The sequence below is a fragment of the Dendropsophus ebraccatus genome, chromosome 1 (genome assembly GCF_027789765.1).
Source record: "Dendropsophus ebraccatus isolate aDenEbr1 chromosome 1, aDenEbr1.pat, whole genome shotgun sequence".
In the NCBI taxonomy this organism is placed as follows: Eukaryota; Metazoa; Chordata; class Amphibia; order Anura; family Hylidae; genus Dendropsophus; species Dendropsophus ebraccatus.
This window is the reverse complement of record NC_091454.1, coordinates 9,467,951-9,478,629: the sequence shown is the minus strand read 5'-3', so window position 1 is coordinate 9,478,629 and position 10,679 is coordinate 9,467,951.

Here is a 10,679-nt window from a genome sequence, read left to right as displayed (position 1 = left end):
AGGATAAGGAGCCCTGGCATCCACAAGTGCTTCGGGGATGGCCTGGGGAGTATGAGGAGCCACAACGTCCACCAGTGCTTATGGGGTGGCCTGAGGAGGATTAGGAAGCGTGGCTTCCACTAGTGCTTATGGGATGGCCTGAGGAGAAGGAAGATATGGCAAGCAGCTGTCTTGACACCAATGCCCAGTTACAGGGAGGATATCGAGTCTGGCTGGTATGAAGAACCAGTTCCACGCAGTCCACCACTATCCTATTGGGTGGCCTGAGAAGGATGAGGAGCCCCGACGTTCACGGGTGCTTATAGGGTGGCCTGAAAATTATAAAGAGCCCTGGCTTCCACCAGTACTTCGGGGGTGGCCTGAGGAGGATGAGGAGCCCTTGCGTCCACCAGTACTTCGGTGGTGGCCTGAGAAGGATGAGGAGCCCTGGCGTCCACCAGTGCTTATGAGGTGGCCCGAGGAGGAGGAGGAAGATATGGCAAGCAGCTGTCTTGACACCACTGCCCAACTACAGGGAGGATATCGAGTTGGGCTTGTATGAGGAACCAGCTCCGCGTAGTACACCACCATCCTACTGGGAAGCCGTATTGGGCCTGGATGCTGAAGTAAGTCACTGGAGTGTAGAAATCCCAGAGAGGCTATCTAGTGTGTTGGAGCGTGGAGCAGTCCCATTGAGTCCATCAAGCAGTTCCATTGAGGCCATCAAGCATGCCTCATAACTATAGGAGCTGGTTTAGAGAAAAGAACGAGCAAGAGTGCGCAGTGCAAAGACTTCTAAAATGGCTGAAATTGGGAAAACAGTGTCCTATACTGAGACAAGCCAGGGTCCAGGAATTTGATAACAGCTTTGTCAGGGATTGCAAAGGGAGTCGTCACTCTGTCAATAGGGATTACCTCCCAGACTATTTGCACAACCCTGAACCTGGTGAGGAGGTAGAATACACCCATAAGCAGGGGCCACAAGAATGCTGGGCTGCTACCATCACCCAGCCGGGTGGGCCGCCTTGGGAACCTTCTTCATCAGTAAAAGAACCTGAGGTGTGGGAGGAAGAAGAGTCACAACAGCCTGCGCAGTCCCTGCTTGAGATGCTTCATAGTCTGTGTTTGACACCTTCCCCAGAAGCAGTAGTCATCCATCCAGTAGCCAAATCCACCTCAATAGTCTCTTCTACCAGTCCCTAAGTCGGCAGACACCATGTCATCTTCTCTAGTAATAGTCCCCAAGTTGGCAGACACCATCTCATCCTTTCTTATACTGGTAGCCCCCAAGTCGGCAGACACCATCTCAACTTCTCTTCTAATGGCAGTCGCCAAGTCAGCATACACCATCTCAACTTCTCCTCTAGTGGCAGTCCTCAACTCAACAGACACCATCTCAACTTCTCAAGTCTACAGACATCATCTCAACTTCTCAAGTCTACAGACATCATCTCAACTTCTACTTTATTGGCAGTCCTCAAGTCGACAGACATCATCTCAACTTCTCCTCTAATGGCAGTCCCCAAGTCTGCAGACACCATCTCAACTTCTGGATTTAATGGGTAACCAGTGCAGTGACTGGCACAGAGGGGAGATGTTGGTATAGCGGCTGGAGAGTAAGATGAGCTTGGCTGCTGCATTAAAGATAGACTGGAGAGGGGAGAGCTTAGAGAGAGGAAGACCGATTAGTAGGGAGTTAAAGTAGTCAAGACGGGAGTGGATCAGGGCGACAGTCAGAGTCTGTGCTGTGTCAGTGGTGAGAAATGGACGGATTCTGGAGATGTTTTTGAGATGAAGATGACAGGAGCGTGTAAGAGCTTGGATATAGGGAATGAAGGATAGATCAGAGTCTGGCATAACCTCCAGACATCGAGCCTGATGCACAGGAGTTATGCTAGTACCACAGACTGAGAGTGAGATGTCGGGTTTAGGTTTAGGGAGGAAATACCAGATGCTGATTACAACTGCTGTTTACAAGTGCGTTATCAGGCACATATTTCTTTATAATTTATGCTCTTATACTGCATAGTGGTATATGCATTGCATTTGAGACAGAGTTATAGTAACCGGCCTTTGACAAGACTTTTTTCTAGCTTCAACATACTCTCTTTTTATTAACGGGGTTAACTTCACCCAGGAGAGCTGTGGACAATGTAGGATAACTGGCGAACAATTACTCATTGTGCGTTAATGATCCTCCAAAGTCCACAGCTCTTCTGGGTGAAGTTAATCATGTGAGTCACCTTTAAGGCCTTCTATAACCCAACCTCTACACATCTCCCTCTAGCTAGTGTAAATGCCTGTGTTCTGTTCACTGCACAAGAGCTCACTTGCTCTATATATAGTGAAGGAGAAAGTATGACGTCGCAGGGAGTGACTTATAAGTTATTATGGATAACCCCTTGCACCTACACGTTATCTGTAATGTATTGAACTATGTGCGGCCACCATTTTGGACAAACTTTTGTTCAAAGTTTTCCCAAAAATTTATTTTTTTTTACAAAATTCAGGACCAATCTCAGCTCTGGAAGTTCAGTTCTCTAATCTCTAGTATCTTTCTATAAATGTTATGTTGTGGTAAATGTACCGTCATTGTGCAGTTTTCTGCTTGAGGTTTAATGATTCTGCACAAGAAAAGAGTATTCATAAAAAAATCTATAAAATATAATTATGAATTTACTATTCATTGCAAACAATCCTGTAATATTCTAGGAGTAAATTCTGATCTGTCATGGAGAAGACAGAAAAAACTCAGTATCCCGATACAAGGGGACGAAGACTGGAAATACTCTGCTTCTAGGTGTAAATGTGGACAGATTGTACATACAGTCATAGAGTACTGAATATTGTGTAGTATGTGTATATAATACCACCATATAGTGCTGAATAATGTGTAATCCTTATATAATACCACCATATAGTGCTGAATAATGTATAGTATGTGTATAATACTGCCATGTAGTGCTGAATAATGTGTGAACCTTATATAATACCACCATATAGTGCTGCATAATGTACAGAATGTATATAATACTGCTATATAGTGCTGAATAATGTGTAGTATGTATATAATACCACCATATAGTGCTGAATAATGTATAGTATGTATATAATACTACTATATAGTGCTGAATAATGTGTAGTATGTATATAATACTGCTAGAAAGTGCCAAATGATGTATAGTATCCACATATCACCATATAGTGCCTAATAATGTGTATTATTTACATAATACCACCATATAGTGCTGAGTAATGTGTAGTAGTTATATAATACAGCCATATAGCGCTGAGTAATGTGTAGTAGTTATATAATACAGCCATAAAGTGCTGAGTAATGTGTAGTAGTTATATAATACAGTCATATATTGCCTAATAATGTGTAGCTTTTACATAATACCGCCAAATACTGCTGAATCATACCGACATGTAGTGCCTAATAATGTGTAGTATTTACATAATACCGCCATATAGTGTCGATTAATATGTAGTATTTACAAACCACCATATAGTGCCAGATTGTGTAGTATCCACATAATACCACCATATAGTGCCTAATAATGGGGCAATATGCCAGCGGACACCACAGACATGGTCGCATTTACTTCTACCATTGTCAGTAGCATATCCATGTTTACACAGGTAAATGTACAGCTGACAGTAGATCATTTTTAGGGTCACATGATCCCAGCGATCAGCCGAGCGATGTGAAATGTTTTCATTCACTGACAGAGGCAGAGATCCTGAAATCCGATGAGAGATTAAACCGCGTAGTATATTAGAAAGTTACACCATACAATGATTACATTTCAGTTACATAAAGTGGAAATACCCTTTAAGCCGTCATTGCGTTGTATAATGGTATCCAGCCAAACCGCGGTTTTATTGGCAGCAGATAAAGCCGTAAAATTCTGATAATTGTCGGGTCTGGAGGTTTTATAATCTGTAGAATCGCATCGCATTTCACCCATCATCAGATACGAGATTTATATAAGTGGAAGAAAGAGACAGGAAAGGAGGGAGGGTGTCCTGTATAATAGAGACTGGGTCCTAGGAAGTACTATATAATGGAGAAGGGGCCCTAGGGAGTCCTATATAATGGAGATCGGGTCCTAGGGAGTCCTATATAATGGTGACGGGGTCCTACAGAGTCCTATATAATGGAGACAGGATCTTAGGGAGTCCTATATAATGGAGATGGGGCCCTCTGATCACCTCTGATCATTAGAGAGTTTTTCCCAGGGGAAACTACAAGATACATCAAATTCACCAACAAACTCTGTGGCTGATAGAGTTATAGGAACTGACCTTTGACAAGACTTTTTTATTGCTTCAAAATACTCTCTCTTTATTAACGGTTAACTTCACCCAGGAGAGCTGTGGACATTGGAGTATAACTGGCGAACAATGACTCATTGTGCGTCAGTGATCCTCCAACGTCCACAGCTCATCTGGGTGAAGTTAATCCTGTGAGTCACCTTTCAGGTTACATCAAGTGGCCTGTCCTTTTCTGGCAGCAGAATAACTGTCATTGTGAGTGACAGTTATTCTGATGCCAGACACTGTTTTAAAACAGGCCACCTGACAAAGCCTGACAGGTGACTCACTTGTAAACTTCACCTAGGAGAGCTGTGGATAGGGTGTAATGACACTCATACTATCCTTTCACCTTATACCTAATCAACCTTCTATAACCCAACCTCTATGTATCTCTCTCTAGCTAGTGTAAATGTCTGTGTTGTGTTCACTGCACAAGAGCTCACATGCTCTATATATATGGTAAAGTAGAAAGTATGATGTCGCAGGGGGTGGCTTGCAGCTTATTGGCCGGCTGCAAGGTATTATGGATAACCCCTTGCACCCACACGTTATCTGTAATGGAATAAACTATGTGCAGCCGCCATTTTGGAGAAACTTTTGTACAAAATTTTTCAAAAATTTGGTTATTTCCCAAATCAATTTAAAAAAAAAAAAAAATTCAGGACCAATCTCAGATCTGGAAGTTCAGTTCTCTCATCTCTAGTGTGTTTCTATAAATGTTATGTTGTAGTAAATGTACCGTCATTGTCTAGTTTTCTGCTTTAGGTTTAATGATTCCGCACAAGAAAAGAGTATTCATAAAAAAAATCCATAAAATATAATTATGAATTCACTATTCAATGCAAACAATCCTGTAATATTCCAGGAGTAAATTCTGATCTGGCATGGAGAAGACAGAAAAAGCTCAGTATCCTGATACAAGGGGACGAATACTGGAAATACTCTGCTTCTAGGGGTAAATGTGGACAGATTGTACATACAGTCATATAGCTGAACAATGTATAGTTTTTACATAATACCGCCATATAGTGCTAAATAATGAATAGTATTTATAAAATACTGCCATGTAGTGCTGAATAATGTGTAATGTTCATATAATACCACCATATAGTGCCAAATAATGTATAGTATGTATATAATACTGCCATATAACGCCAAATAATGTATAGTATGTCAATAATACTGCCATATAGTGCTGAATTATGTATATTATTTATATAATACTGCCATGTAGTGCTGAATAATGTGTAATGTTTATATAATACCACCATATAGTGCCGAATAATGTATAGTATGTATATAATACTGCCATATAATGCCAAATGATGTATAGTATGTAAATAATACTGCCATATAGTGCTGAATTATGTATATTATCTATATAATACTGCCATGTAGTGCTTAATAATGTGTAGTATGTATATAATACCACCATATAGTGCAGAATAATGTATAGTATGTATATAATACTGCCAAATAATGTATAGTATGTCAATAATACTGCCATATAGTGCTGATTAATGTGTAGTATTCACACAAAATCGCCATATAGTGCCTAATAATGTATAGTATTTATATAATACTGTTATTTAGTGCCAAATTATGTATAACATTAACATAATATCACCATATAGTGCCTAATAATGTGTAATATTTATACAATACCGCCATATAGCACTGATTAATGTGTAGCAGTTATATAATACAGCCATTTAGTCCCTTATAATGTATAGTTTTTAGATAATACCGCCAAATAATGCTGAATAATACCGCTATGTAGTGTTGAGCAATGTGTAGTAGTTATATAATACAGCCATATATTGCCTAATAATGTGTATTATTTACGTAATACCGCCATGTAGTGTCGATTACACCATATCGTGCCAGAATGTTTAGTATCCACATAATATCACCATATAGTGCCTAATAATGGGGCAGCAGCAGTAAATCATTTTTAGGGTCACATGATCCCAGTGATCAGCCGAGCGCTGTGAAATGTTTCCATTCACTGATAGAAGCAGAGATCCTGAAATCCGATGAGAGATTAAACCGCGTAGTATATTAGAAAGTTACACCATACAATGATTAAATTTCAGTTACATAAAGTGGAAATCCCCTTTAAGCCGTCATTGCGTTGTATAATGGTATCCAGCCAAACCGTGGTTTTATTGGCAGCGGATAAAGCCGTAAAATTCTGATAATTGTCGGGTCTGGAGGTTTTATAATCTGTAGAATCGCATCGCATTTCACCCATCATCAGATACCAGATTTATATAAGGCGAAGAAAGAGACAGGAAAGGAGGGAGGGTGTCCTGTATAATAGAGACGGGGTCCTAGGAAGTACTATATAATGGAGACGGGGTCCTAGGGAGTCCTATATAATGGAGAAGGGGCCCTAGGGAGTCCTGTATAATGGAGACGGGGTCCTAGGGAGTCCTATATAATGGAGAAGGGGCCCTAGGGAGTCCTATATAATGGAGACCGGGTCCTAAGGAGTCCTATATAATGGAGAAGGGGCCCTAGGGAGTCCTGTATAATGGAGACGGGGTCCTAGGAAGTCCTATATAATGGAGAAGGGGCCCTAGGGAGTCCTGTATAATGGAGACGGGGTCCTAGGGAGTCCTATATAATGGAGAAGGGGCCCTAGGGAGTCCTGTATAATGGAGACGGGGTCCTAGGGAGTCCTATATAATGGAGAAGGGGCCCTAGGGAGTCCTATATAATGGAGACCGGGTCCTAAGGAGTCCTATATAATGGAGACGGGGTCCTATATAATGGAAATGGGGTCCTAAGGAGTCCTATATAATCGAGAAGGGATCCTAGGGAGTCCTATATAATGGATACAGGGTCCTAGGGAGTCCTATGTAATGGAAATGGGGTCCTAAGGAGTCCTATTTAATGGAGAAGGGGTCCTAGGGAGTCCTATATAATGGAGAAGGGGTCCTAGGGAGTCCTATATAATGGAGACCGGATCCTAGGGAGTCCTGTATAATATAGACGGGATACTAGGGAGTCCTATATAATGGAGACGGGATACTAGGGAGTCCTATATAATGGAGACGGGATACTAGGGAGTCCTATATAATGGAAATGGGCTCCTAGGGAGTCCTATATAATTGAGACGAAGTTCTAGGGAGTCCTATATAATGGAGACCAGGCACCAGGGAGTATTATATAATGGAGATGGGGTCCTACGGAGTCCTATATAATGGGCACGGGGTCCTAGGGAGTCCTATATAAATAAGACAGGTCCCTTGAGAGTCCTATATAATGGAGACGGGGTCCTAGGGGCTCCTAATGGGCACAAGGTTAGGCCTAGAGTCACCCCACTTTGTTTCGATCTCTATGATACTTTACATTATGCTCAGTTTGGCTGAACCCATTGGTTTTGGTGGGACCAGGCGAGCATCCATGTATGGGACGGTTGGGCCTCCTGACTGTTCCCCAGCTGCAGTCCTGTAACAGGAGAAACAGGTTGAGCAGCTGGATTTCATCTGTTTACTTACAATGCACATGCACGCTCAGCCTAGTAGAGCATACATGTGCGTGGCAGCCAGGGATCTAGTGACGGCCATTATAGTACTACACCCTATGTATTGCACAAATCATCGCATGATCAAGTAGTATTCACATAGTAGTAAAGTGAAAAACAAGTTGAATAAATAAAAGTTGTATAAAATATAAAAAAAATATTTTAAAAAAAATCCCATTTATGACACACACAAAAAAGAACCCCCAAAAACAAAAAACAAACTAAAATTGCTATTGTTTCTTAAAATATAACTGCATGGTAAAAACAAAAAAAAAGTATATGTAACAAAATATTGGACAAAAAGTTGTGGCTAGAAGCGGCTGTACTTCCCCTTTAAGGCACAGACCATTCACCTTTATCATGAGGGGTGAGGGGCCTCTGCTTCTCATGTAATCTTCACGTTCTTTCACTTTGGTCTCGGTAAACAAGGTGAAGGGGCGGCGAAGGGTTAAACAAGAGAAAACTGCTGAGTAAGCGTGACTGCGCCGACATCGTGACATTCATAGAAATAGATGGAAGAAAATTCCTTCACATTCGAAACGGATACATCAATGCAGGCCTCTCCTGAAATCCTCTGTGCTGCCTCCTTGTTCAGCGAGCAATGAACGGATCTGAACTTATCCGGTTGTGAAATAGAAAATCGTGACCGGATATTGTCTTATATAACAGAGGATAACGAGAAGATCCTGTGTTTTCTTTGTTCTTAAAGGGCCGGTAACCCTAAAATCAGAATTGTATAACAGAACGGGAGCTGTGACCTGATAATTATGAAAATTAAGACTGTGTTCACATGTCGCATTTCAGTTGCGGTGCCAAGTTTCGCACAGTTCTGGATGACCGGTGTAGGTCCCTCCTGCAGGTGACTGACATCAGTCATGCTTCCTATAGTTGTAGGTGAACTCTTTATGACAGCGCAAGAGATAATGGATCCTCCCAGCGAAGAGAATGTGCCGAGTCAGGTTTTATTATCGGGTCACTAAGGACATGTTCAGACGTAGCCTATATAGTGGAGGATCTGCGCAGGTTGCAGTAGGAGTGTTCTGAATGAGAACTGTGACATTAGAACCTTTTTACGAGCCGTAGAGACGGTTGAGAAGCTTTGATTGGTCGACTGGGGAGAAGCACACAGTTAGGCGCTTCTCTCTCCTTGCTACAGGAGATGAAGTCTACAGAACATCCATGAAGACACAGCAAGAGTTGACTTACACTTTAATAAAACATATGCTTACCCCAAATGTAGACAGTCCCTGCAGCAAAACTGCCGAGTCAAAGGGTAACTCCGCCTACAAGAGCAAGAAATCGTAGTCGTAGTCATCCCTAGAACTACCGTACTCTTCAATAACATAGGAGCGAGACGTCTGTCACAATAGAAAGAGTTGGGAAAAATTGCTGAATGAATATTTTTCTACAATTTGATGCAAAAAAAACTTAGCTTAAAGGGGAAATACGCTTTAATTGGAGCCCCTTGGCCCTTTAAAACAACTTTAAGGTTTTTCTGGGAATTTCAATTATGCATCAAACACATGTCGTCCGGAGCATAAATCCTCCTGTTATCCCGTGTAATCGTGAGTTACTGCCTCAGAGTATACGGAGCTCACGTGAGTGTAGACACAAATATTCCATGCCTCATGACCCAATGTGATATAACCGAGCTCCATAGTGTATATGGTCAATCAGGCCAAGTGCTTCCTTGCAGACAAATATTTGCTCTGTTAGGTAGGTCGGTGAAGGTAAACCTTCAGGACGAGGCAAGGACTATAGGGTCAGAGTCCTTGACGACCTTAGAATCTCCATGACTACTATCTCATCTTACCGTGCCTTGTTTCTGAGGATCTGCTCCTTACAGAAGCCCAGATCCACCACCAAAGATGTCTTAACGACTGGTTCAGGACATCTGACGGACGGTTGTTTTCGGATGTTCCTGGTGTTGTGGTTGGACAAATGTCCATAAGGTTCAACCAGCCACATTTGCTGACCCTCCAGGCGGATAAGGTGGCCAAATACCTTCTCAATGGTTGTTGGCCTTATGTACGTGCAGTTGACGGCCATCTCTCCTGAACTATAATAACAATGGCAGCAACAAAGTTGGGCATTGAAACTGGCTACCACCATATCGACTGCGCCTCCTAGTACGTTAAGGTGTGGTACACCATCCACAGTAGAGGAACTTTTTCATTGGCCAGTGTTGGGATCTCATTCCACTTGGGGTGGGGGGGTGTAGAATAGTTTTGGTTTATTGGAGACCAGAGAGGTAAGTCAAAGCCAAAGAACAAAGGAGTTGGGCAGTTGAAATACAACATTCCCGACCTTTACGCCATGTTGGGTTCCCCACCGTACCAGCCTAGCCCTTCATACCTGAGAGGCAGACTTGGGCTTCTCTGTTTCTATTGTTGAGGTTTCTCGGGTGTTCACAATTACCCATTCATCATCAATTTCTTCTCGGAGGCCGGGTACAAGGTCCTATCCAGATGGTACTGGGTCCCCACACAATTGTGGGGAGGAAGGCTCTTCTCCTTCACACGTTCTGGAGTTGCCCAAAACTGGTCCCCTTCTGGAAAGAGGTGTGGCGCTTAGCCTCTTCCTCTACAAATCACCCGGTGCCTTTTACTCCAGCGTTCTTCCTCCTCCGCATCTCTGACATCCCCCTTAAAACTTACCGCCACTCAGTGCTTCGTCACTTGCATACGTGCCCTTTGGCACTGCCCCGACCCCCACCCCCACACACATTTCTATATGGTTGCGTAGGGTGGAAGACATCAAACGTATGGAGGATCTCACGGCACAGCTGTATGACCGTTATGCCCACTTCTTCCGGACATGGTACTATTGGGATTATTTTTTAGACTCT